Genomic DNA, 26,899 nt, shown 5'->3' with positions numbered 1-26,899 from the left:
CGTCGACTGCATCTCATTATGGCGGCCACGAATCGAGCAAATCGAGCTCGGTAAGGCTTAACGAGAACACCAAGTCTATTGCACGAAGCGAGAGGAGCAGGAAATAAAAACGTAACACGAGCTTTCCGCGAACTGTATTTATTTCCGAAGTTTCTTTACCCCTGCAGGTAAAAAAACTTACGTTTCGAAAGCATGCAGTCACTCAGTCTTCTCATCGTCAGCACTGCGATGTTCAACGGAGACAACCGGCACTCAGTTCGCGCACTTTATGTCCTACCTTTGCTATTCCTCGAGCCACAATTCCTTCGTCAACCGTTGCGTCAACCGCACATCACGGAGGAGTGAAAATCATTTGCCCGCAAAACCAAAAGCCGCTCTCAAAAAAAAAGCAAATCCGAAGCAACCTCTTGGCTTATCTCAGCACGGTAACACGAAATTATGGCGTAGCCGCGTAGCGTAAAAGGATGTTAAATCGCTTGCTACCAGATGGCAGGGTCAAGCAGAGTAATCGCACGTAGCTAGGCTAGGTGGCGCTAGGTACCGCCCAATTCATGTTTTACAAAAAAATATATTTATTTTCTTACGCCACAATTGCGTTTCCTTTTCTTCGGAATCTCTTACACATGTAGACACGTTGCGCACACTACAAACATCAGGTCAACATATATTGAACGCATACACAGGCATCGCACATACAGACATCAATACAACAGCACACTACCCCGATCACTACTACCGAGCCCTGCGTTTCCGTCTTTTATAGTGGTCGTTTTGAACGTACGGAATTTTTCGGTGACTCCCTAAGCAAAAAAAAAAATATTCCGAACATGTTCATTTTTTTCCAGCAATGTCATACATCTGAGGCTATTTTTAATGGCTCAGGGGATGAATCTCTTATTAAGAAGAAGACGCTCGATCATGCCATAATTATTTGAAAGCCAATAAATCGAGCCGCTTCAATGTGGTTCTAAGCCATGAGTTTGTTTTCCCGCATGGCCCTTTGTAGCCAGTATTTATATTGTAGTGTTCGTTTTTCTATTTGTTCTGTTCGCGCAAAGCTGCAATTGCCGTCTTGAATTAATCTCTGTAGAGCGGATATCCACTCAGTTGGAAGTGATGCTTCACGGGCACAGAAATCGCTTTTCGATCAACCAGAGCCTCCTAGATAAGTGTACAATGCCCGTCAGCTCGTGGCTCCGGCAATGCAAAGGCAGCCGGCAAAAAGTGCGTGTGGTTCCCGCATGGCGGCGCCAGCTAGGCGTACATGTTGTGATGTGCGGTGAAGCCCATGGGCCTTCCCGAAGGGAGCAGAAGATTCGCCGGACGTGCTCGGCGTCCAAATGGCCAAATATCGGCGTGCACGGCGGCAACTCGGTGAGAACCCCATGAGCCGCTGTGATTGGACTCGAACCCCGGATGAGGAGCAGTATCTGGGTTACAACGCAATCTTAACCTGAGTTATGCGTAAGTAGGAAGAGCGCTGCGGTATTAATAATTTCGGCCAGCAGGGTTTGCAAGCTCGAACGTCAGAAAAGAGCAAAATTAAGGTCAGGCAAGGCAATGAAACGTCGGTCGAGAGTTCGGCTTTCTATATTACGCAGTCGCGCTGGTCAAAGGCCTTCCATATAATAATATTGCATCGTGTCTAAATTTTCAGCATGTTGAATTATGTAAATGAAAAAAAAAAGTTACGTCGTGAGCAGTGATAAGCAAGAATCGAACTGTGTCTAAATAAGGGACAGCAGTTCTGCTGAAAGAAGTTTTGCAACAACATTTTGTCTCCCTTTTTTTATAATTGATACGTTTCAACGCATTAAAACAAACCCTAGCAACACAAAACATTGCTGCAGTGTTGTGCTATGTAACTGGTGGAACGTGATCGAGTCACGTTGCAGTGACGAGTGCTGGAAATCTGGCAAAATTTAAGGGAAAACCGACTTGTAGCAGGTGCTGGAATTATTAGCGGGAGTAAAGGCACCCAGTAAACTCATTGGAAACAAATATAATCTTTATACATATATCATAATTTGCGCAGAAAGACCAACTCGGACACAAAATCACTAAATGCCAAGGCTTAAAGGACAAATAAAATACATATGAACAGAGTTCCGCTTGACTAGAGGTAGAAAAAAAAAAAAAAAAAAAACACTGCTCTAATCTACCTTTGCGTGCACTCTACCTCACCTTCTGAAACTTACGAGATAGAGGCTTTCGTGCAAACATCTTAAATCTATCGTTCCTGTCTGTGTGACAGAAGGCATAGTTAACAAGGAGCGGTCTGAAGAACTTTGTGCAGACAAGATGGATCAGTTCACGGCGATGAGCCTTGTTGTTCGTTGGGCAGAGCAGCAAAGGAGAGTCATACACTGCTGGCAGTGCAAACTTCACAAGAGTTTCGAGGGGCTGCCAATTCCTGAGGTTGTACGACAACACATCCGCTGCAAACATCCTGAGGACATTGAGAAGGTGGGCAAGTTCATCTGAGGGATACAAAAGGCCTCCCCGGTCCAGGTGGTTTGTGATCCCTTGCAAGGCACTGTTTGTCTTCGGCTTTGTGAGAAGAGGTATGCAGAAGAAGCATGAAAAGTGTTCTTGTACAACACGGGCAATGTAGCCCCCAACGTGCGCTGTCGCCGACAGCTCGAGGCTTGGCAGGTATTGTACGTTGGGATCTGACAGCTTTTCTAAAATTTCCGCTGCACTCTCTGGAAGTTGGAATGGCGTGGCAGCTGACACTGTTGGTGGTATGCACCGAATTGCTGAAGTGATACCCGATGAGGTCGAGGCAGCATGTGACACATTGCTCTGCTGGGAAGCTGTGATGAGACCAGTTTTCAGGATCTTTTCAATTCCTGAGATTGCAGCCCGAACGCTAAGCTGGTCATTGCACCCTTGAGATCGTCTCAATGAGCCAAACAGGGACTCAATGGCGTCGCTGCTGAACTTCCTGGTCAGTACAAATCCAAAGTCTTCCTTGGTTAGAAGGTGTAGTACACATGCAACTGTCGAGTATGTTGTCAAGAGAAGGGCTTCGTAGGTTTCTGTCGTCAGGAACTGTGATGGGCTTGCTGTGCTCTTGATCTGCTCGAGATAGGCTGGGAATGAAAACTCGAGCCATTCCAGACGAGGGTCGTCTGGATGATCATACTGGCGCACATCTGGATAGCGTTGGTGTATGTGTTGTGTGCAGTTACTGGTATCATGCAAAATGAACCAGCGGTACACAGAGTCCATGAAGAAGATGGTTGGTCCTGCGTCCGCATACAGTAGGTCACTCGTATGGCCAGCTTGCTCCTGGAGGTGCTTGAGCACAGCGGTCACTTCAGGGGAGAAGAGCTGGACTGCTCTCTTGGCATTCATTTTCTCTATGTTGCTAGGGAAAAGATGTTTGCGACTCAGGAACCTGACTGGCTTGACAGCCGCCTCTCTCTGGAGCTCGTACAACTTCTTGAGGTAGAAGGACTTGATCTCATTGTCCTTTCCAAAGTTGCGTTCCAGGAATTGGGACCGTATATTCTTCAAGATGTGAACATAGTCAAAGCTAAGGAACAAAATCCTCTCCGGGTCATTTGGGTGCAGGATATGATGTGTAAGGAGTCCCCACAAAGCTGCTTCATTGCATTGACATTCACTCGGTGATTGTCAGTTACAATCCGGAGTACTTTGAAGCCAACGTCTTCCACCTTGCCCAAGACATGAAGCAGAAGCTTGGCCAGTTCGGTTCCTGTTAACCCTTTGGTAAAAAAGTAGGCAACAGGGATCCGGTATGGAATGCTGAGCCCATTCATGAGAAAGCACAGCAGCGAATTTGCCAGGATGGGCTGCTTGGTCTTTTCAGTCAATGGTCCCAGGTCCACTTGGCCCACAAAGACATCCTGCTGCTTGTTGTACTGCAAGCTCTGTTTGATCTGCATTTCATCAATAATGAGAGAGCATGTCCTTGATTGTGTGTTTGCCAGGTTGTGCAGTTCTGTTTGAAGCCGAGCCTTCGCCAAGTCGCTGAAGCCAGTTTGACCTGAGGCAGCTCCAATGTAGCTTTGCAGAGTGTTCCTGCTGGGAAGTTTAAAAAGCTCTTCAGACCTTATGTGTTCATAGGCCTTCGTAGAAATGTGTCTCAGCAAAATGCAGTGACGGATGGTATGTTCTGTCCACCTTGGGCTTTTCTTGTGGTAGTTCTTTACTTGGTCGACTAGAAACATAGCCGATATGTTCTTTTCCTTTGCTTGTTCACGGATGTTAAGAAAATTTGTGACATCATCTTCTTCCCTCAGGTTTTGCAACTTTTCCAAGTCTTTTTTGTATCTGTCAACAGTGTTCTTGAGTCTCTCCACTTGGTTTGGCAGGGTGGTGACTCGTCGGGTCCATTTACGTTTCTCTACGGTTATTTGTGCTGACATTTTTCGAACGTTTGCCTGTGTTCCTTGATGGGTGAACAGCACTGGCTGTTGGCATGGCCTGCTGTCTGACACTTCTGATGCCTGCCTGTTTTGAGGCTCCAAGGTGCTCGCTGGAGATGTCCAGATGATTTGGATTCGTTCAGCACCTTCATTGCACAGGAAGGAGGTCGGTGGAGTATCCAGTGTAGAGCTTGATGTCGCATCAGTCACTTGCGAACTGCCTGTGTCCAGGCATTGCCTCTTCTTGGGAACTTCTGATGAATATGGAGTGCTGCACTTCCTTCTGATAGCGTCCTTCATCTTAGTGATATTTGAAGGCGGCATGCTCCAAAAGATGCTTGGGATAGCGCCCTTCTTCAGCTTCCGGCGTTTGCCCTCAACATAGTCGGATGGCACAAAGTGCCGACTGCAAACCATGGAGTAGGTTGATGGCAGCCAGTCATCTCTCTTGATTGCTTGTAGCCAGCTCGCTCGTTCATCCGGGTCTGATGGTATTTCGTGGAGTGCAAAGTTCCTTTCTTGACCTGGCTTCCGTCTGCTTGAACCACAATGTGGTATGCAGCAGGTCATGCCTGAAATAGGACGTCATGATTAGGGCCAAACCATCCTTTTCTCTTCCTTATTTGAATATAATAGTGATCACTCGTGTATCTGCAATTAAATGCTTTGTCATCTTCTGTGTGTAACATTCTTTACATATGTGAACTTCGACTGATAAACTGAGCGCATTGCCGTAAAAGGAGTATGTTCAGTGTTTATTTGTAACATATTTGGGGTTCTGCGTATTGGATTTCATTTCTGAGCAAAATGCATGCAGAGTTTTTCGGAGTTTTAGTTTGTGGTACATGAAATTCAGAGTGGCTTTCATAGCCGAAGTGAATGAAAGGTAGAAAGCAGCAGTTTCCAAATTTAGTAAAGGAGTCTTTTCATGTGTGAAACATATTCGACTGTGGTTGTAGGAAGGCTGGCTTATTTTTATTACAATAGACTAAACAGCAATTTTGTGACACCTACAATTGGAAATTGACACTAAAAACGAAGTGAATCGTAAGCTGGCTCGCGGAACCACGGTGATATAAAGGCCTGTTGGGTTTATTAAAGCTGGCAGACCCAAAAAAGTTCGAGTTTTTACGACAAATCTAAAATGACAAAATTTATAAGTGACAACATTTTTTATCGGCAAGTGTTTTCTGGTTTTTATTGGCTTTATTCAAGAACGCAGAACCTATTACAGGTTTAAAGGGACACTGACAGTGTATTTATGCTTGCCAAGGTTTTTATTTGTACATTACATATGAGAGCCCAACTACCCGGAAAACGATTCGCTGCTCAAAATTTGTTTTCTTTCCGATCGAGAACTGGCCAGTTTGAGTCACGCTTTTACTCTCTTCTCTGTGGCCATGTGCCGTTTTTTATGGTTTAGACACAACCACCAAAGATCAGAGTCGTACGTCATCGAAGGCAGGCACACAATATTAGAAAGGGAAAAGGCATATGGTGCCCATTATTTGTGGCTTCTAAAAAGCTGCAAATACGTTGTTTTGGGGGGGGGGGGGGGGGAAGAAGTATCACAGCCACCTCTCTCCTCTTTCTTTATTTCTCCTTCCTCCCCAGTCCATTAAAACTTGTTGGCCTAGTTGGTTCATGGTGCAGTCTAGTAGTGTTTGCGCGACAGAAGGAGGGCTTGTCCGTGTCTACTCACTTATTGTCCCTTGTGTCGCACAAAAACTTCTAGACTCCCCAGTCCAGTTTCAATTTCGGTTTCAACCAGTTGCGTTTTTTTTTTTTTTAACTTTATTAAAAATATGCGTGACGCTGTAGCAACATATTGATTCGGTAGTCTTCTGATACCATAATAAATCGCCTGGCAAAAAAAAAAAAAAAATTGGGGGGTGTCAGTGTTCTTTTGTTTTAGAATGGTTTATTTAACACCACTTGCGAAGTACACAAATGTTTGTGAATAAATGCTTCGAAACTCAAGCTGGATTTTCTCGGTTGATTTTTCAGAATGGTAACGTGTTAGCTACTGGACCACTTCCTTAAACTATCTCCCAGGAGTTTGTTTTTCGGCACGTATAGGTGTTTGTAGTCATATATATTAGCAAGTATGCTAGCGCTAAATGGCGCTGATTTATTTCAATATGATGACCTGCCTATGGAGATACTATGTAAATGATGCCTAGCACATACCAGTGCTGATATATGCACTATTTTCGCTCCAAACAGGCTTCTAAAAATACGAAATGTCACCACATCTGTAATAAAGCTAGATCAATCCTCATACTGATATGTGGTCTACGTGTCAGATGAGACCTAAATAAATCGCAAAAAATTCGTATTTGCGAGCTACAACACTGTAATTTATCACGCAAGTTCGGCTAGGTGGTGAATTTAGTTACTTAAAATATCAAGAAAAATACTTCCCTCAGTCAAAAGTTACAGGGGAAAATCAATAAATTCCCACGTATCTCGATCTAAAAAAAAAAAATAAACCGTGGTTGTAGGCCATTGGGGTGCTTAATTTAACAAAAGCGTGGACGGGACAGCCTTGATATCGTCCCCCGTTTTTGTCTACCAAACGTCCCAGTGGCCCACAAGATTGTGGCTTCACCTTATGTCGGCCCATAGAACTTTGCTTGTTTTTACTTGCAACTTTTGAGTGGGTCAAGTCTTTCCTTTTTTTTATTTTCAGAAATAAAATCCACTACCTAGCCGAACTTGTGCGGGCAATTACACTGTTGTAGCTTGCAAATCCGATTTTTTTAAAGATTTATCTAGGTCTCGTCTGACATCTGGACCACGTACGTACGCTGTATAAATTTCGGTAATGTAAGACGCGCAAGAAAATGATTTCTTTTTTTATGTGCTACTGGCAGCTGATGAAAGCAGGCGAGACATAGACATGAAACCGATATAAGACATGAGATGTTTTGACGAGGGGAGAGAATGGCAGATATATTTTCTCAAGAGCCGAGCTGGTATGTGCAATTTTAAAATGAGAGTTGAACCACCAAAATATAGCATCCCGCAGTTTTCTTATACAGGCGTGCTATAAAATTATTTGAGACGTACGCTACTTCTCTGGAAAATTGTTTGACGGAACATTAGGACGTTTTCACGTCCAGAATGCTCTGTTTTGGGGTCGCGCATGCAGTTCCGCTGCTATTTACCGGGCTTGTGAGAGCACTACATAGTAGCTTCGTGGTGATTATTTGCGTTCATGTTCATTATATTATTTAGATTTATTCTGTCACTCACTGCTAACAGTCGTTGCACGCTGTTTCCGTGCGCGCCCGAGAAAGCGCCGAAATTCCGTTTTAGCAGACGAAGCGTTCGGCGGTTGCGCCGCACCAGCGCCTCCTGGCTACACTTACCTTGGTTTAGCACAGAAGTCGTTTGATGGCGCCACTTACCCGTACACGGCACGTGTACCGCTCTGAAAGCGGAGCTGACAGGCATAGTACACTTATCTAGGAGGCTCTGGATCAACTTGAATGCAGTCAAAGCCGCGACTTCCGACAACTGTTAAGTGTACGGAGCTGCGCCGTTGCGAGCTCGAAAACTTCTAGCGCTCATCCCAGCGCGCCACTTAGAGGGCAGTTTCTACAGGAACCGTAATATATTTAAACAGTAAAATAAAGGATAGCGTTTTTTGTTTTGTTTTTTTCGATTTTGCCTGTCTTTTTTTTTTATGCTAAACTTCCATTATAAATATACGTGCTTTCCGTCATACTTTCGTAGTGTTGTCTTTTCCCCAGAGCGCAATCGCTCTGGGGGACCGACAGTCACATTGGCCACTGTACGATAGGAGCTTACCGTTCAGACCAGCGTTCCAACACGACTATCCACACGTCGATCGACTGCACCTAATCCCTCAAGATGTTTTAAACTCTTTAATGTAAAGCGGAATGTCATCCTGCGACACCCCGGCCCCTCCGATAACGGCCCGACCAGCGGCTTCAATGCCCGACAGTTTACGTCATTTCATCTTGTTGTTACACCACTGATACGCGAACACACGGTCACATCGGCGATAATTCCAGTCTTCTGTTCACAACCCACAACACTGCCATCACGATGTCGCTGACACGAAGAAATACAGAACCACGTTGACGATGTTGCCGACACGCAGAAGAATCACGTTGAAGGAAAGGCACATTGATACTTTAGACCCATGTTGTTGTAAAAAAAACTATCTCCAAACTCCGGTCTAAAAACATGCTTTTCGTGCAAGGCTCGTCAAATTATGAGGCGCTGGAGAAATGCAGCCTTCTGCGTTAAGTCCTTATTTCGAACTCTTTTTGTTCGCCTTCCGCCCATTGAAAAGCATGCGGGAAGGGCCTTAGAACGCACCTGGTATCGCTACGCCGCAGCGTTCTTCCGCATCAAAAAGTTCGTCTGCTTTCCTCGCCGTCACCATGGCAACGAACGCCGAATGAATAGAAGCACGCACGGTACCGTCGCGTGAAGCCAGCAACAGCTGACGCCATTTTACGAACGCCGTCTGCTAGCCACATCCGAACGCGGTGTGTCAGATCAACCGCCTCCGCCGGTGCGCCGCTAGCAAAGACGACGAAGCTGAGGCACGCCGACGGCGAATGGGCGAGCAACAGCACCGCGGGACGACTGCAACGGCGGCATTTATTGGGATCAAAGGCGCGAAATAAGCAAGAACAATTTTTATTTGAATCATAACACCCGATATCCAAGTTGGGGACCACATACCTTTGCTGGGTCTCTCCTGTGAACTTTTTACAGAGACAGGGGGTGCCGCATTCAAAACACAGCTCCGTTTGCAAAATATGGGGGCCCTGAAAAGGACCGTTGAGACCGCTACCAGAACCTTTAACTGACGTAACGAGCACTTGACGAGCGGTTGGCGCATAAGTCGTCTTTATGCATTTTTTTTATTTTTTTATACGTGGTGCAAAGTATTCCCGCCCCATATTTTTATGGCGTCAGGAACGAAGCAGCATAGAAAGAGTACCCTTCAAACGACAATAATAATAATAATTAAAAACTGCCGGATCTCCGCTGGAGACTCCGAGGCACAGTGGAGTAGTCGTCACGATAAAAAAATCTAAAGAAACAAAATAAATAGCCTAACGGTCGTCGGCTGCGTCATAAGGCCTCGCCAAGTGCGGAGTATAACGGTCTTGGCATACGGTATGTATTGTGCATTCGTTATTTTCTTTTCTTTTCTACCACGTCAAATTCTGACGCCAAGACTCTCTACCTCCTCCGTTCCAACGCGTTGTTTGCTATTATTTTAACAAATCAGCTTCAAATAAGGGTCGTGGCACCCAGTAGAGTAAGAAAAAGAATAAAAAAGGAACATTCCGAGCAGCCAGAGCAGCACGGCTGCTCTGGCCGCTCTGGACAGAGCAGCTCCTCTCATCAAAGAAGACGCCGTCCGAAACTCCAACGACTCCCTTCTTATTTTTTTATTTTTATTTTTATTTTTATTCACTTTGTTACTTCATTTTGTTGTTGGGTTCGACTGCTCCCTTCTCTGTGACGATGCCGTCCGTGGACATACGTTTGGCGTTTCTTTTTTTTTTTTTTTTTATGTCACGCGATGGTGTGGTCCGACAGATCAACCAATGAGTTTGTTAGAATTATGTCACGAGGTATAAAATGGCGGATGAAATAAATATAATAAATGCAAAGAAGCGCGCAGTTCCCCTTCGGCGCTTTATTCTTCAAGAGGCGAGCATCGCAGTGCCATGGCGTTCAACTTGTGCCGTCTTCTTGGCGCCATGAAAGACCCTCTTGAAGCAATTAATTTGCTTCAGCGCGTTGGCCTGCTCCTGGCTCCTGGGTTTTCGTGCGTGTCCAAAGTGCGAAGCTGCGATGACAAGCTGCAAGTCCGCGCTAGATCTGCGGATGGCTACACGGGGGAAGGGGGGGGGGGGGGGGGGTTGCGGTGTGTGGATGACTCGTGAGGTGCCCAAGAGGAAGCCGGTCAAAGTTCAGTGCCGGGGCGAGGTCTCGGTACGGAGCGGTTCCTTTTTCGAAGGATCGCACGCACCTCACGTTTCTCCAACTCATGAAAATCATCCTCCGGATGCCAGAACCTACCGTGCGCCGTCATTCAGCGGGAGGCTGATATCGCAAGTAAGACAATAACTGATTGGGCGAGCCTTTGTCGGGACGTTGTGGTAAATGCCGTCTGTAAGTATTCAGACATGATTGGTGGCGAAGGCGTGACTGTAGAACTAGACGAGAGTATGATCGGTCGGCACAAGTACCATCGCAGGTATTTAAGGCCTGGCCAGTGGGTTTTCGGTGGTGTGGCGCGTTGCAGCGGGTGCTGCTTTTTTGTTCCCGTGGAGACCCGTGACGCTAAAACCCTGCAAGGGCTAATAGCCAAGTGGGTCCGCCCTGGAACAAGAATAATCACAGATTGTTGGGCTGGCTATCGCAAGCTTGCAGATGACGCTCGCTTCACGCACCTCACCGCTAACCACAAGCTGCACTTTGTCGACCCGAACACTGGTGCGCACACCAATACGGTGGAGGGCACCTGGGCCCACGTCAAAAACTCTCTTCCACGTGGACGGCGCGAGAGCCACCATTTCACTGGTCACCTTGCAAAGTTCATGTTTTGGAGGAGAGAGAAGGCGCGGAAACACTGATAGATTCCAGTCGTTCGTCGCCGCGGCCGCCAAAATCTAGAGCCCCGACGCAGACAGGGCGAGGATTCTGACGGCCCCGGTGACTTCGAGGGATCCACTGCGCTGAGCCCGTCACCCGCCTGCATGCATAAAGACGACTTATGCGCCAACCGCTCGTCAAGTGCTCGTTACGTCAGTTATAGGTTCTGGTAGCGGTCTCAACGGTCCTCTTCAGGGCCCCCATATTTTGCAAACGGAGCTGTGTTTTGAATGCGGCACCCCCTGTCTCTGTAAAAAGTTCACAGGAAAGACCCAGCAAAGGTATGTGGTCCCCAACTTGGATATCGGGTGTTATGATTCAAATAAAAATTGTTCTTGCTTATTTCGCGCCTTTGATCCCAATAAATGCCGCCGTTGCAGTCGTCCCGCGGTGCTGTTGCTCGCCCATTCGCCGTCGGCGTGCCTCAGCTTCGTTGTCTTTGCTAGCGGCGCACCGGCGAAGGCGGCCTTTGATCCGAATAAATGCCGCCGCTGCAGCCGTCCCGCGGTGTTGTTGCTTGCTCGATCGCCGTCGGCGTGTCTCAGCTTCGTCGCCTTTGCTAGCGGCGCACCGGCGGAGGCGGTTGATCTGACACACCGCGTTCGGCTTTGGCTAGCAGACGGCATTCGTAAAAATGGCGTCAGCTGTTGCTAGCTTCACGCGGCGGTACCGTGCGTGCTTCTATTCATTCGGCGTTCGTTGCCATGGTGACGGCGAGGAAAGCAGACGAACTTTTTGATGCGGAAGAACGCTGCGGCGCAGCGATACCAGGCGCGTTCTAAGGCCCTTGCCGCATGCTTTTCAATGGGCGGAAGGCGAACAAAAAGAGTTCGAAATAAGGACTTAACGCAAAAGGCTGCATTTCTCCAGCGCCTCATAATTTGACGAGCCTTGCACGAAAAGCAGGTTTTTTTGGCCATCCCGCGTCCTGTTTTTTTTATCCGGAACATGGGTCTAAAGTATCAAACTGCCGGAAAACCTGCCTTCCTTGGACGCAGTTCCCGCGATTTCCATAACGTCGAAAACGTCGACACAGTTCCTCGTGGTTTCGCTGCTGTAGTCCCGCGTGTGTCCCGCAAATTGGAGACGGCCGTCTTACCCAGTGTATGTAGCGCTGCTGGCACTGCTCCGGAACTTCGCTGTTTCTAGCGGCTTCGTTAGCTCGTTTGATAAAATTAGTGGTAAAAACGTCAATGCAACCGAAATGTTCTGCACGTTTGGACTAGAAGACGGAATTACAGGCGGTCTTTGCTGCCGCTGAAGCTCAATCAACTCAACATTAATTCATTAAACAACGTGCGCGATGTGCTCGAAAAACGAAACCGAAAGAAGATGGGTCGGGAGGGCGAAAGCTTTCTCCGGTCTGCCTGGAGGAGGAAAACGTCTCGGAGAATAATAAGGACTTTAATTTTCCTTTCATCGGTCTGGGTTTGTTTATGCGTGTTTTGGTAAACAAAAATTAAAAAAAAAAACTTTACAAAAAAAAAAAAAAAAAAAAAAATTTTTCTGGGGATCGAACCGTTGACCACTTCGTCAGTAGCGCGATGTCCTACCCCTGCGCCAACTGAACAAGGAGGAACTCGCCCTCGTCCTCTCATCTGAACTGCCGTTCCTCCCTTCTCTGGGCAACTTGTACGCAACAAGGAGGAACAGTCGCTTTTGCTACCTTTCTCCTCCCTTTTTTCTTAGAGTGTAGCGGCGCTGCAGTCGGATCTTACTTCCCTGTCTCGCGCGTCGTCTGCTACCACCGCGTTGAGAGCTTCCTTTTCTGTTTCTTTTCTTCCTTTTTTTTACGTTCATGCGTAAAATGGCAAAAAAAAGATGATGAAGCTGAAGTGTAATACACTACAGTGTCGAGAGTGAGCGCAGTGTGAGAGTTCTTTCTTTGAGTGTCTGAAATTTATTTTTGTGCGAGTCTGTTCCCTTGCGCAGTGAAGTATTAGTTTGAATCACCAACTCGCTCAAGTTCAAGTATTCCTATTCAAACTTGGCGGGCTAGACAACTCGGAAGTAAGACTCGACTGCAGCGCTGCTAGTTCTCGTGACCGCCACTGAGCCCACGTCTGAGGCGGAGCTGTGAAACTGAGCTTGCTCCAGTAACGCTGCTGTAGTCCACATTGAAACATGCATACCAAAAGGAAACGTTCATTGGACATTTACCGAATTTTCGCACTACAACCACGTACCTTAAAATAACCGAAAGTTTGGCATAAAAAAGCATTTGTTTATTTATTTGTTTATTTTTTTTTTTACAATTTTTTACGTTAATCTTTTTTAAGCGGGTTTCACATGCAGCGATTTTAGCCCTGAGCGGCGCGATTTCTGCCGTCGCGGCGCTCTGGCCAGCCGCAGCGGCAGAGCGGCACGGTTCCACCAGGTTGAAAATTTTTCGCAGCGGCAGAGCGGCAGCTTCCGCGCTGGCCACACACAGCGCGGCCGGAAATCACGTGACAAGAGGAGGAGCAACCCTGCCGGAAAGCTGGCGCATAGGACGGCGGCGTTTTCACGTTCTTGAAGCAGACGACAAGCAGAGAAAGTACGCAAGCGACTGGTTTGCGGTTTCCTTTTTTCTGGCCAGTTGAGCTTCTTTGCTTCAGCAGTAGCGTCGGAACTATTCGCAACTCCAACGCCCTAAAGGTGGCGGGGCGGTAGTTCCAAGATGGCGGAAGGGACGGGGACAGATTCTCCAGGGTTTCCTGTGCGCCTGCTCGCTGACGCTGGTCAGTGCAATAAAAATGATTTATTTGTCTGCAAACGGGAAGTGGTTAGGGCAGGATCATGTTACAGGTGACTGATATGTTGATGCGCGTTAGCAAAATGAGCATGCTGATATTTAAAAGTTGCAGAAACCTCGACTTGCGAAGCTTTGTGGTGGGCGAGCGCGTTTTACGCACTGGCCACGTCACTGTTTGTGGCAGAATATTTTTGAGGGTGATGAAGATATCGTGTTTGCTCTTGCCATGGCCATTAGTGCTCCGAAAAGTGAGCCGCGCACGGTGACCGTCAAGCTTCAGAAGAGCAGCGTTCGCAGTATTGATGCCTTCGATCGTGTCACAGGCTCGCAACTTGCTGCTCGCCATCTTGGTTTTAGTGCATTGCAACACGTGATCAAACTGCTCTATGGTTATTGATAGGAAGCTTGTTATCGCAGGCTACCGTGCGGTGTAGAATTATAACCGGAGCCTCGCTCTGCGACTTTGAAGCACAATTTTCAGCGCGTGTCAGGAGCGTTGCATTGCTTATGGTGGCCAACGGGAGCCTGCGGTAGCGCTATTCTAAAACTGCCTATTACCATAATCGGCGTGTTTAGGGGTTGAGGGGTTTTATTTATTGTTCTACCTAAATTCGTATTTTATTATACCGTACACTTTTTTTTGTACAGTGCTATTTGCGACGTTGTGGACCCTCTCACCAAAACTGCCCGTTCTAAGCTCTAGTCACGAACGGCTGGCTAACACAGACGCGCTTGAGATGCTTCAGGAATTTCTTTATCTATTTTGGGATTACCCGAAAGTAAGTATACGCGTATTCTATCTTTTAAAAGTGCTTGAAATAAATCGTCATGTTCCTACAGCCTTAAAACGAAAACCGATTCCCGACGTGTATTGCTCGGCATATCCTTGCGCGACCAGTTTTCTCCTACTTAGGGCAAAGAATATACTTTTCATAGACCGAACACTAGAGCTGTACATTTTTAGCGGGAGCGTTTGCCGTCATGTTGAGCACAGATTGAGCTGGCGGTCATGCACACGACCAGCAATTTGCAGCGCATGCGATATAGGAAAAGTCCCCAATAAAAGCAGACATCCCGGTCCTTCGTGCAACGCTGCTGCGAAGTGGAGCACAAGAATTCCTATTTAACGCGCTCACTTTTTCGTCACAACGGCTTCGCGCATCAAGGCCGACAGCCCCTGCCACCTTTCCCGCGCCGCCGCCGCTTCTGCCGTCCCCGTTCCTCTAGTTCTCCGCTCGTCCGCGGGAGGGCGAGCGGCGCGCTGGAGTTGCGAATTCAGAAGATCATCAAGAAGGGGAATTGATGTCTCCTTCCTCGGAATTTGTTTTCTCAATGAATTACGCGGTTCTTTTTTACTTTACTCGCCTGAGTACTAACTGTAGCGAGAGCACGAGACGCGATTCGAAAGCAGCCTGTGCGAGCGCTAGTGAGAAAAACAAAAGAATAATAATAAGAAGAACTAAGCTACATTGACGCGTCTTTTTCAACACAGATCGTCACACCAATAAGACAAACTGTACCACGTCCAGTTCAATGAACTGCTTATTAGTGAAGTGTAGAAGCGTCGAGGTCTTTGGGACGCGCAGCTCAAAGAATTTAGGAACAATCGGGGCCAAAGGTACTCTTCCAGTCTCCGTTGGCGGATATGCCCCTGATCATGAGCACATGCCCCCATTTCGGAAATGCAAACTACTCCAACGCCGTCCAGGAGGTTGGGTCGGCCATACCAGTTGGAGTCTTTTCATCCGAGGAAGGCGCTGCCCGTGACGCTGCCGAGGATGATTCGAGGTTTTATCCTTGGCGACAACGAAGTTCAAAGAAAAAAAGAAACAAAAACAAAACAAATAAGACCAAAGTTTATTTAGTATTTTAAACGTTTTTTTTTTTTTTTTTCATTAAGGTGAAATGAAAGGGAAAGTTGAAAACTAATGCATTAGAATTGTTGTTAGAAGCCGCTGTAACACACTGTGCGCATCTGCTTGCTGTGAGCAACATTGTTCATCGCAACGGCAGAAAACGCTAATGTGAAATGAAACCTCGCGATCCGTGCCGCCGCGCCCCTAGCGGCAGCGATTTTGGCCGCGGAATCGCTGCATGGGAAACTCGCTTCAAGCAAATTCATCAGTCCAGACGCGTTTTCCACTTTTGAAAACAATTTTAGAACTCGTCCCACGCCTTTCAATGCCTCCTTTCTTCTTTTGTTTTAACCCTTCCAGATCCACAAAATGTTTTCCTTTCGGGGACATTTTTCAAACGGGAGAAAAGAAACAAAATCACACAGGGGAAAGTCCGGTGGATTTATTTACGTATTTATTTATACTTACATTGGCCCCGTGGGCGTTACGGTAAAAGAGGGGGGGGGGGAGGGGACACAGAAATTGTATAAAAAAAGCACAGAAACAACAGAATATAATATACGCTGAGATTGAAACAACATAGACACTCAAAATTAAAGATTTACAACCAGACTACCATAACATATTTAAAAAGAAAAAAAAAGTATGTTGACGGTACGAAGATCTAGCACGCTCCAATCATTAAATGTTAAAAAAGTTCCTTTTTTTTTTCAGGCGTCCGTTTTTACACACATAAAATTTCCGTACTTTTATTTGATCGTTTATTCTGCGAAGAGCATAGCTTGGTGCCATGATATATTTTGATATATCCATACAAGTGTTACCGCAATAAAGATTGTAAAATTATTAAGACGAAGGCATTTTTCTCTTTTGCTGTAGGGCAGTGGTTTTCAACCATTGATGTTTCGCAGACCCTTTGTGGATCGGCGGATTTGACGGAGGACCCCGTTCGTGGTGAGGGGAAGGGAAAGATATAGGTTAATTATGATACAGATTTAATAAATGGATATAAGAAACGCTAGTGTGAAGTTGACTTCTCTCATTGGCATTCCCTACAAGAAAACTCGCCCGAAAATTGGAACGTTTCTTGTTAATCTAAAAAAGACAACTTTTATTGCCAGGCTTGAGTGAAAAGGCAGGTTTTTGCGAACCCTTAGAATGCCTTCGCGGACATCAGAGCGTCGGCGGGCCCCCATTTGAGAACCACTGCCGTAGGGGTTTCTAACCGAGTTTTAGCTTTATTTCGGAGATACTATTGCGGGAATCATAGTTATTGGACACATGTCTCGTGGCTTGGTTTTGGATTCTTTCGATTTTTGATTTGTACATTTCTGCGTATGCGAGTGCCACCCAGATATAAGTGTAATCTAAAATCAGCAGGAGGCAGGAAAAGTGCAAGGTTTCTTTTAGGCGGAATAAAATCTCCCTCATAATGCGTCACAAAAAAAAAAAGAAATGTCGCACAGCGTTAGTTTTAGAGCACAGGTGGATAACGGGATTGTTCCATTTTAAGTCAGCTGTTAGGCGCACTCTGAGATAGTCTGTCTTCGTGCAAAGCTTTAAATTATGGTAGTTTAGTATGAAAGATGTCGCAACAATTTTACGCTTTCTAGTCAATGTAACATGAATACATTTGGATATCTGAAGTGACATTTTCTATTTCTCCCACTTCTCTGTAATTTTGTTTAAATCCCTTTGAAGAACACTAACATTGTCGTCACTGAAAACCTTTTTTTTTATGGAAGACACAATCATCTGCGTACAACCTAATATTTGATAAGATTCTGTTTGTTATATCATGAATAAAAATTTAAAAAAAGAAGGAGGCCTAAGACCGTACCCTGAGACACTCCTGACGTTACATTTACATACTACAACATCATAAACTACATCGAAAGCCTTCCTGAAATTCAGGAAGGCACGACCAGTTCGGCAGCATTTATGAAATACACGGGTAAGATCCTGATAAAATTCCAGAAATTTCGTGCTGCATAACAACCACGCGCAAAAGCCATGTTGAAATGGTAAAAACAAGTTACCGTTATTTAGATAACACACCAAGTTGGAGTAAACGATGTGGTATATGAGTCTGTAACATTCACTCGTGAGAGGTATAGGCGTATAATTCTGAAAACTTATTTGTTTGCCATTTTAATGTATTGGAACTACTTTTCCCGATTTCCGATCGTCAGGGAGACGTTCCCTTACTAGCGACTTCGTAAATAGAACTACTAAGTTAGACGCTACGATTTCAGCACAAGATTTAAATACGATATTGGGGATTCCATCCTGTCCTGAAGCTTCCTTAATTTAATATGCTCCCATAATTTCCGTATGCCGCTATGATCAAAGGTAAGGTCGTTAATTTTGGTGCTAATTTTATTAGTAGTTTCTGATAAAAATAAAATGTGTAAGTTAAAAAAAATAAACAGATTCGAAATATTTAATAAAAGCAGCAGCCTGAACATTATCTTTTCCCACTAGCTGACCGTCACTCATTACAGCAGAGACGTCTGCCACATTCTTTCGTTGCGATTTTACATATTTCCTTAATTCCTTGGGACATCCTTAAAGTTTTCGACCAAGCAAAAAAAAAGTAATCAAATTCTGCGTCTTTTATTTTCATTTTGAGGTTTCTTTGAAGATTTTTAAGGCAACTTAGGATTCCTGCGCCATTAATGATCTTATATTGTGCAAAGATACGCTTAGTCTTATTTATTGAACGCCTGATTTCCGAGTTCATTCAACGCTTATCTATTTTTTTTCTGCGTTTCGCACTGCTTATCTTCGAGGGAACATAAATGTAGACCAATTATTTAAATATTACTATTATTATTAAATACATTCCACAAAGCATTCATACAGATCGATACAACGCATACTTCATATTCAGAGAAGCAATCCATGAGACCAAAACACCCAGACTATCGTATTCACCCCTATTAAACATATAATATTTTGGGGGTTTATTTCTATATATTGGTACAATAGAACATTCCATAGACGCTACTATGAAATCTTCCAATGAAATGCTCTTAACTGGGGGAGGGGGGAGGAGAGATGGTGTTATGCAATTTTTGTTTCAAAATTGTTGCGCTGAGAGGACAGTGTGTGCTCGGGCTTTGTCGCGATGAAACCGCCACACCCCCCTTTCCACATATCGGAACGTTTTTACCTGCGTTGCCCAAGCGTCGCAAAGCTCCCCCCAGGTAGATACCCGATTAACAGTTTCACCAGGGGGAAAAAGCTCGGTCAGAGTGAACGATGCTCATCGAATCAAAAGAGCAAATCAGCATCGGCTCGACATTTGACCTGGCCTGACGCGTTTTTGTTTGGGGGGGGGGGGGGGGGGGGGGGTCGTGGTTGTGGCGAACATTAACTCTTCCTCTTACACTCTCAAGAAAAAAGGGTGTAAAAAGGAGTATTCATACACCCTTTCTCCCATATAAAACACCCCAGAATTTCAATTCGACGTACAGTGCCCTACAGTCAAACAGAAGGCCCGAAATTTTAGGAGGGGCTTGATAGCCGTGTGGTACAACTTATTAAAATAGCTAATGTACATTTTACTGAACACGAAAAAAATAATCCGGGTTTTCTTGGCCCTACTGTAAAAACTCGGTGTTTTCTCTATGTTGTCTTTGATACGTACTTTAGCTATTTAAAATGTTGTACCACACGGCTATCAAGCTCCTCGTAAAATTTCGGGCCCTCTGTTCGACTGTAGGGCAAGGTACGTCGAATTGAAATTCTGGGGTGTATTATATGGGGCAAAGGGTGTAAGAATACACCTTTTGACGCCCTTTTTTCTTGCGAGTGTACTGGACGGTTGCTTTGCCTCAGGATCGTATCTGTAGCACCAGCTTTCGTCACGTGTATTAACTTTTCAACCAAAAAAAAAAAAAAAGAAGAGCTTGGATCAATTTTAGTAGTTCTTTTAGTTCTTGACAACCGTTCACTCGGGAATGTCTCTGATCAGCCGTGTGCAAACGAGGGTCAGATTTTGCTGAAACTTTTTTCGTGCTCATATTTTTTTGGTCAAAATGCGTCGATTCAAACTCCAAGACACTCCACTCAGCTCAGCAGGTTCTTCTATAGACGTCGCCGATACCATTCACTGCAGCCCATCAGGAAGCATCAAAAGCGCACCGTCACGGCGCTCGCTTTCTTTGTGCGTCTGCTATCATCGACCAGAGGCCCTCAACCCGTCAAACGCAAAGTTAGAAAGTTCGCGGAGGGCGCCGATTGGACGTCGGCGAAAAAAAGCGCGAAGTCATCGTCGTGACAGGCCAATCGGTGCGCTCCGTCAACTTCGGTCCTAACGTTGTGTTCGACGAGTGTAAAGGCCGAGATCAATTGCGCGCAGAAAAAAAAAAAAAAAAAAAGTTGCCGGATCGGGTGCAGGATTGTCAAGTGTTCGCTGTGCGTAACTGGTTTTGTCGGCGACGGCAAACGCAAAAAGGAATCGCGACGTTGCACTTTTGCTGTTGCTTGATCGTCCTATCGGATCAACCATCCGAGTCTGCCATTGTTGTATGGGCACGCATATACACCGAGCGTGGACTGGACGCGAAGATGACGTCAGCGTTCGGGGAGGACTCGGATCCAATATCGTGTTCGTGCCCCCCCCCCCCCCCCCCCTCCTCTTTCATCCCCATAAAAATAATTAAAAAAAAAAAAAAGATGAAGACGGCCAACGATGTTTTACGGACTCTTAAAAAGGGGTCTATTTCGTGGAAAACGGAACAGTTTAGGCCGTGCACGCATTTAACTTTTTTTTCAATTACTTTTTCAATTACACAAAAAAAAAAAACGAAACGTTTTAGTTGCTTGCGACGCTATACCGTAGCTGCTCGTCAGGTGAAAATTTCCTTTTCTTTGACAAGTGTGCGTGTGCTGTCTCCATTGCAAGAGTCGTTTCAGAGGGGCTCGTGTTTCTAGCGCAGCAATCGTTTTCTCTTCTTTTTTTTTGTTTGTTTGCGTGCGCATTTGAAGCGCAAGAACTGACGAATGGATGCGCAATAGAAGTACGAAAGAAAATACGTGTGCGCATGTTCAACAACGACCCAAAAATAAATATATATATATAAGTATATACGACACTGAAGGCATTACAGGGAACAGGAACAGCGGTAAATTAAGTACAGAGATCGCTCTTCTTCTGTTTTTCTCCTTTTCAAGGTATGTGCTGTTGAACGGAATCGCGTCAAGCACGCGACATATGAATGGCGCGCCACGCAGGTTCTTTAAGATGTAACGATGTATATACATGTAAGCCGCACCCCGTAGAGAAATAGTGCGACCAGCCACTGCTGCGTTGCGCGAGGATAGGGCAGCAGAGATTGGTTGCACTATTTCTCTACGGGGTGCGGTGCCATCAGTGCCGAGAACCGCTCCGATTGCAAACCGAAACTTAAAAACCCGCCAAAGGTGTGCGGTTTTTCAAACAGCCGTGAAATACCGAACGTGCCTTCTATCGTTCTGCAATGTGTTGATTTGTTTTTCGATGATGCACAGAAATATTCTAATTGAGACTATGCCGTTGAGCACAATACTGAAGAAACTAATTATGTGAAAATAATGAACAACTTAATTATCCCGAACTTCAATAATTTTCCTAAATAGGCCCCTGGCCTGAAACCAAAACGACACAAGCCTTCTTTTTTTTGTTGCGAGGAGTAGTTTTCGCAATATCGAGTTTGTCCACCTTTCATGAAACACCTGTATATATATATATATAGAGAGAGAGAGGGTGTTTCAGAAAACGTAGGCCAAATCGCACCCGCAAAAACTACTCATCGCAACGAAAAAAGGCCTGTGGCGTTTTGGTCCTGGGGTAGGGGCCCATTTAGGAAAATTTTTAAAGCCCGGGATAATTAAGTTGTTAATTACTTTTGCGTAACTAATTTTTTTAATATTGTGTTTAAGGGCATGGTTTAAATTAGACAATTGTTCAGAATATTCGAAAAACACCGAATCAACAAATTGCAGAACGATAGAAGGCACGCTAAGCATTTTACGGCTTTCTGAAAGACCGCACAAAATCGACGGGTTTTTAAGTTTCGGTTTGCTATCGGACCGCATCTCAGCCCCGGCGGTACCGCGTCCCGTGGAGAGATAGTGCAGCCAACCTCTGCTGCGCAGCCACCGCGCGGCGCAGGAAGCCAGGGTCATCGCGCGACGCAGGGTTCACAGGTTTTTTTTCACGAACGTGAAAAAAACCCTGTGAATTTTTTCTTGGAACACCCTATATATATACATAGGGTGTTCCAAGAAAAAATTCACATGGTTTTTTCACGTTCCCTTATATATGTGTATATATACAGGGTGTCACAAAAGAAAATTTACACGGTCTTTTTAACCGCAAAAATAAACTAGGCATCGCCGAACGCTCATTCTCCGACCAAAGGTAGAGCTAGAGGTCACAACCAGATGCCAAAGTTTCAGCCCGATCCGATAACTTAATCAAAAGTTATAAGTGATTTTCTGAAAATTTCAATGGGAAAATGGCGGCCGACGAACTTTTCAAACACATGGGGCTCTATTAGCCCCGAGAGCGAACACAAGCGTCGCTGCGGTCGCCGCGCCCTGATTGGGTGAGGTGTACCGTGACGTCAGGGGGAGGACTCCGCTCCGCGATCTCGCATCGGCTCGCTTGCGAGCACCGCTTTCCTGGTTTGGCGTTGTGTGCCGCAAGCTCTTCGATGAGCTGGACTTCGTTTACCCGGCGTACAAGATGTTGAGTCAGGCCGGTATTGACGTGCTTCCGTACATTTCATAAGCCTGCTCGTCCCTTTTACCTTTAAATTTGGGTTACAAATCCCGAAAGCTATCGGCGGAGGCAATTCCGCCGATGAACCTCCCCGTCCGTCTACACGACACAAGGCAATATTGCGAGGGATCGGTGATGCGGTGGCGCCAGTGTTTCAGACGCTGGAATTCTGTTCCTTGCGTGTTCATGATTTAGGACGATATTACATCCCGCTTTCAGGGCATTTGAAGTGGCATTTATATCGTGGGCCTTTGAGTGGTCGGCAAATTACCTCGCGACCCCGACTCTGCGCTGCCACCCTGCACGCCCTAGTTCGCAGATGTTTTGAAGGCCCTGCGTCTGATTATCTTTGAAGTACTCATGGAACAGGGTTGTTTTACATAAACGTAGCTTCTTCGTGAATTAATTATATAGTTTATACACGTATGCAGGCATATTTCTTAGAAGATGCACAATTACTGGAAATTAGTTTGTATGGTAGCAGCAAAAACGGCCGAATTGCCCCCAGTTGCCTGTATGATATGTATTGAACTGCCCAAAATTCGCACAGCGATAGTGCCGTAATTTGGAATGTTTATACTTTTTCCGACATTTTTATTCCAGCCTTGGGTATTCGGAAAATACACCGTTTAGTCTGAATTGTCATTTCCAATTAAAAGAGGCACTGCTGCGGGTCTCCAAAAGCTTCATCAGCCTTCAAACTCCCTACAGCTGGACTCTCTGACAACAGAGGAAAACAGGAGTAAAAGCAAGCATTCGAACGTCTGTCCAGTGGTAGATGCAGCACTATTAGCAGAAAATGTGGAACCTGTGAAGGGCGACAGTCTGCGTGAGAAAAGCTCCTGGTATTTTAGCTTCAGGACAATTCGATTTAAGTAAAATCTCAATTTTAGGGCTCAAGAGACTAATAACGAGCGAGACACCTTCGCTTACGTTTGTTATACATTACTTCAGGGTTGATATAAACAAGTCCACAGATACCACCCTTGTAGCCCATTGAAATACTATCCGAATCCAGCAAAGGTCAAATGCGAGCAATGTATATAATAAATGTTCCTTGTTTTTCTACTTTGCCCCTGCACTTGGGCTGTCTTACTTGTGATTCTCTCCCCATGGCCCAGACTGTATTTAGCATGTTGCTCGAGCAGCATGCAGCTTTTCTGCTTCGGCGATCTTGTTTAAAAACAGATATACAAAAAAAAATTGTATACATAACCTGCCAAGTCATTCAGACCATCAGCAGAATTTATTGTGCGAGATGTAGATGTGTTGTGATGCTCCCTCAATTGTCGCCATATTTCTTTATTTTCATATACCAGCTGCGATTCATGCGTTGCCTGCCCTCTCAACCATGCTTAAAATGTTGGTTGAAGTTTCGCCTGCAGCTACAGGCCATACCTAAGTAAAGGCACATATAAAAATTTACACTTCTTACGAAAAACACGCCCAAAAAAATTAAATAGAAACCAGCGCGCCGACAGCTAGCGTCGTCACAGCCTCCACATGGCGAGCGGGGCGAGTCGGGGAAATATTCTCTCCTCGCCGTGACGTCACCCCAGTTTGCCGTAAGGGGGCGCCACGCAAACTTCTCGAGGCTAATGGCACTAGAAACCGAAAACAGGCAAAAATGGGCTCCATTTTCCCATTGAAATTTTCAGAAAATCACTTATAACTTTTGATTGAGTTATCGGATCGGGCTGAAACTTTGGCATCTGGTTGTGACCTCTAGCTCTACCTTTGGGCGGAGAATTAGCGTTCGGCGATGCCTAGTTTATTTTTGCGGTAAAAAAGACAGTGTAAATTTTCCTTTGTGACACCCTGTATATATATAAACAAAGATTACGAAAATGTTCATATACCAAATTTGCCGAAGGAGAGTCGTCCTCTAGCCGTCTTAACGTGCCACTATAATGTTTGATGTAATTTTTTCTTAAACAAACGAACCAGCGTTATGCGCTGGGTCAATACTTATCACGCACCACACCAGAAAAACTCGTACAACAACAAACTGAAAAAAAAAAAAAATGTATTCACAAAATTGTCACCGGAACGCAAACAAGTGAGGGCCGAGGAGTTGGTCCTATTTCATCCTGCGATTGAATTCGAACGTAATGCGCAGCGTTTGCTTAGCTGGCAAATGGCGCAGGAATCTGATTTTCTTTTCAAAAGGATTCCGTGTTTGCACATCCATCCGAGGTTGTTTGTTTAGGGGGAGTTCTTGTTTACGCTTTTGATGTTGTTGTCGCTGGCGGCGTTGTGGCGACGCCACCTTGACAAAGATCAGGCCGCACTGCTCCTCCAGTGACGTCACTGGTAAAAGGTCATCGGGTGCCGAAGTGAAGGAATCAACGCCAAGGAATCAACGCTTTTGCCTGTAGCCTTCGCAGTTAGCTCACGTGGGCAAAGCACGGCGGTAGCAAAATAATATAGGGTTTTAAGATAGGGAGCCTCAAAGATTTGGGTTTCGAAAGCAGACTGGGGCGTCGTACTGCGCATGTCCAGTGCACAGCAACAACCTTCTTGAAAGGGGGACGAGGGGGGGGGGGGGAGTGTTAAGGCCTCCTATTCCAAAGCTCTCCATTAGGGGTATCTGTGGGCCGCAAGTGCTGGCGCACCGCAGTTCGGAGCACCTGCGAACGAAAACTCGCGCTGCAAAACCCAGGGATCCCGGGTTCAATCCCTGCCCCGGCCCGTCTCGATCTGGATGAACGTCGTACCGGCGCCCATTCACTATCTTCCCGCTGCACGTTCAAGATTCCAAGCTAGCGGCCGTATTCCACTGGCTAAATTTCTCATCTACAGCGGACGTACAGGACACCCATCGGGGGGCTTTACTTGTCGCTGTCTAAAACAATACCACAAAAAAGTACTTAAAGCAACAAGCTAAAATTCAGACGTAAATAAGTAACAAATAAGCAAAATGTCAAAGTTGACTGTGTCCCGCGCCGCTTACCACCTGTAATCACTCGGATGTGAGTAGCGTCGCCAGCAGGACCTGAGACGTGAATACACCAGACAGAGAGAAGGAGCGCTTTAGCATGTTTACAATTACCGCTTTCGGTGAGCATCTTCGCACAAACCGCTTGCTAAAAGGAGCGTTATCAGGAGGTGCAAGTCGTTAGGCTAAGCTGCCTCCCTAAGTCGGCCGTAATGCTCGGCAATTTCCCTCGGGTGCCGCGGGACTTGACGAGAATCTCCGGGCTCAACAGCTTTCACGACCAGCAATCTGGAAGCACGCATGCATTACGTACAAAAAAAACCAAAAAAAAAACCACACGCAATCGGTAACAAAAGCGCACGCACACATTTTCATGCACGCACGCATACATGCATTCACCCGGACAGACGCACACATGCACGCACATGCACACACAGAGACACACACGCACTCACACATACAAAGAGAACGCACGCACGTGCACAACACACGCAGTCAGGTACGCATGCCAAAACAAGCCCTCGCTCGCAACGCAGACGCACATAAACACACACGCAGCACTATAATTAACAGTAGAGTTCCGTAAAACGAAATAGTTACGGACATATGAACAGGAATAAGGACACACACAGACAAATGCGGACATAAACAGGAAAAAGGCGGACAGATCCCCCATACACAGAGACTTCTAAACTAACCAGAAACACGGAACGAAAAAAAAAAACGGGCAATACAACAAACAAGTCTTAAGACACAGAGTCGCCGACTGTCCCACATATCAAACACCCGTCAATTTCGGGGAAGACGCAATCGCAACATGTATTCCACTTCAAAAGTTGCACCCGGTGCTACTTCGTTTCAGAATAAGGGCTACTTCACTCAGCACCGTGTTCTTACGTTTTATTACGTTACAAGCACAGATCTGCTGGTGACTTGTTGCGCAAGCAGACGTAACCTTTCATAACGTAACGTAACAAAACGTGACTGCGTGAGCCAGGCTTGACTTCGCAAAGAGTGAACGCTACTACCACCTTGTGAGTCACTTAAAGCCACAGAGAAATGTACGTGACAGCTCTCGACAAAAAAGCGCCATATGTGTGTTGTGACGCGTGCATCGCTATAGCACTGTTTGAATAACTGGAGCCGTAGAATTTAGCTGGGGTACAGCAGAGGCACGAATTCGAGGAAAGATATGCATTCTGTCTCCGCTGCTCAAAACTTGGTGGTGGCGGGAGCAAAAGTTTAAACAGCCATGGCGTCTTCCCAGACAACACACAACGTCCTCATGATCTCCTCAAATGTTCCAAAAGTCCTAGATACACATGGCGACGTACTGAGGACGACCGTCGGTCAACGTATCTATGTTATCTCAATAAAGTTTATTGTAGGATTTATCCTGGATCAAAGGCTTTCGTCTAGATCGCGCTCTCGAAAGAGATCTAAATATATACGCGCAAATATAAACAGAAACGCGTAAATGTACGTAAGTCAGAGCGCGCGGACAACGTAAACAACTATACATGCGATATAATAATAATAATAAAA

The 26,899-nt window shown here is 45.7% G+C and overlaps 1 protein-coding gene and 1 pseudogene across 1 annotated transcript in view; both read right to left on the bottom strand.

The window, feature by feature from the left end:
• The window catches only part of LOC8042610 (beta-1,3-galactosyltransferase 5-like), a 297,058-nt gene that overhangs the window by 132,362 nt on the left and 137,797 nt on the right, over positions 1 to 26,899 (bottom strand). The window lies entirely within an intron of this gene.
• On the bottom strand, positions 2,112 to 4,814 carry LOC115318184 (annotated as a pseudogene).

The sequence above is a fragment of the Ixodes scapularis genome, unplaced genomic scaffold (assembly GCF_016920785.2).
Source record: "Ixodes scapularis isolate PalLabHiFi unplaced genomic scaffold, ASM1692078v2 PGA_scaffold8__174_contigs__length_109621045, whole genome shotgun sequence".
Lineage (NCBI taxonomy): Eukaryota > Metazoa > Arthropoda > Arachnida > Ixodida > Ixodidae > Ixodes > Ixodes scapularis.
The sequence above is the reverse complement of the archived record's forward strand: the minus strand, read 5'-3'. Positions and strand labels throughout refer to the sequence as shown.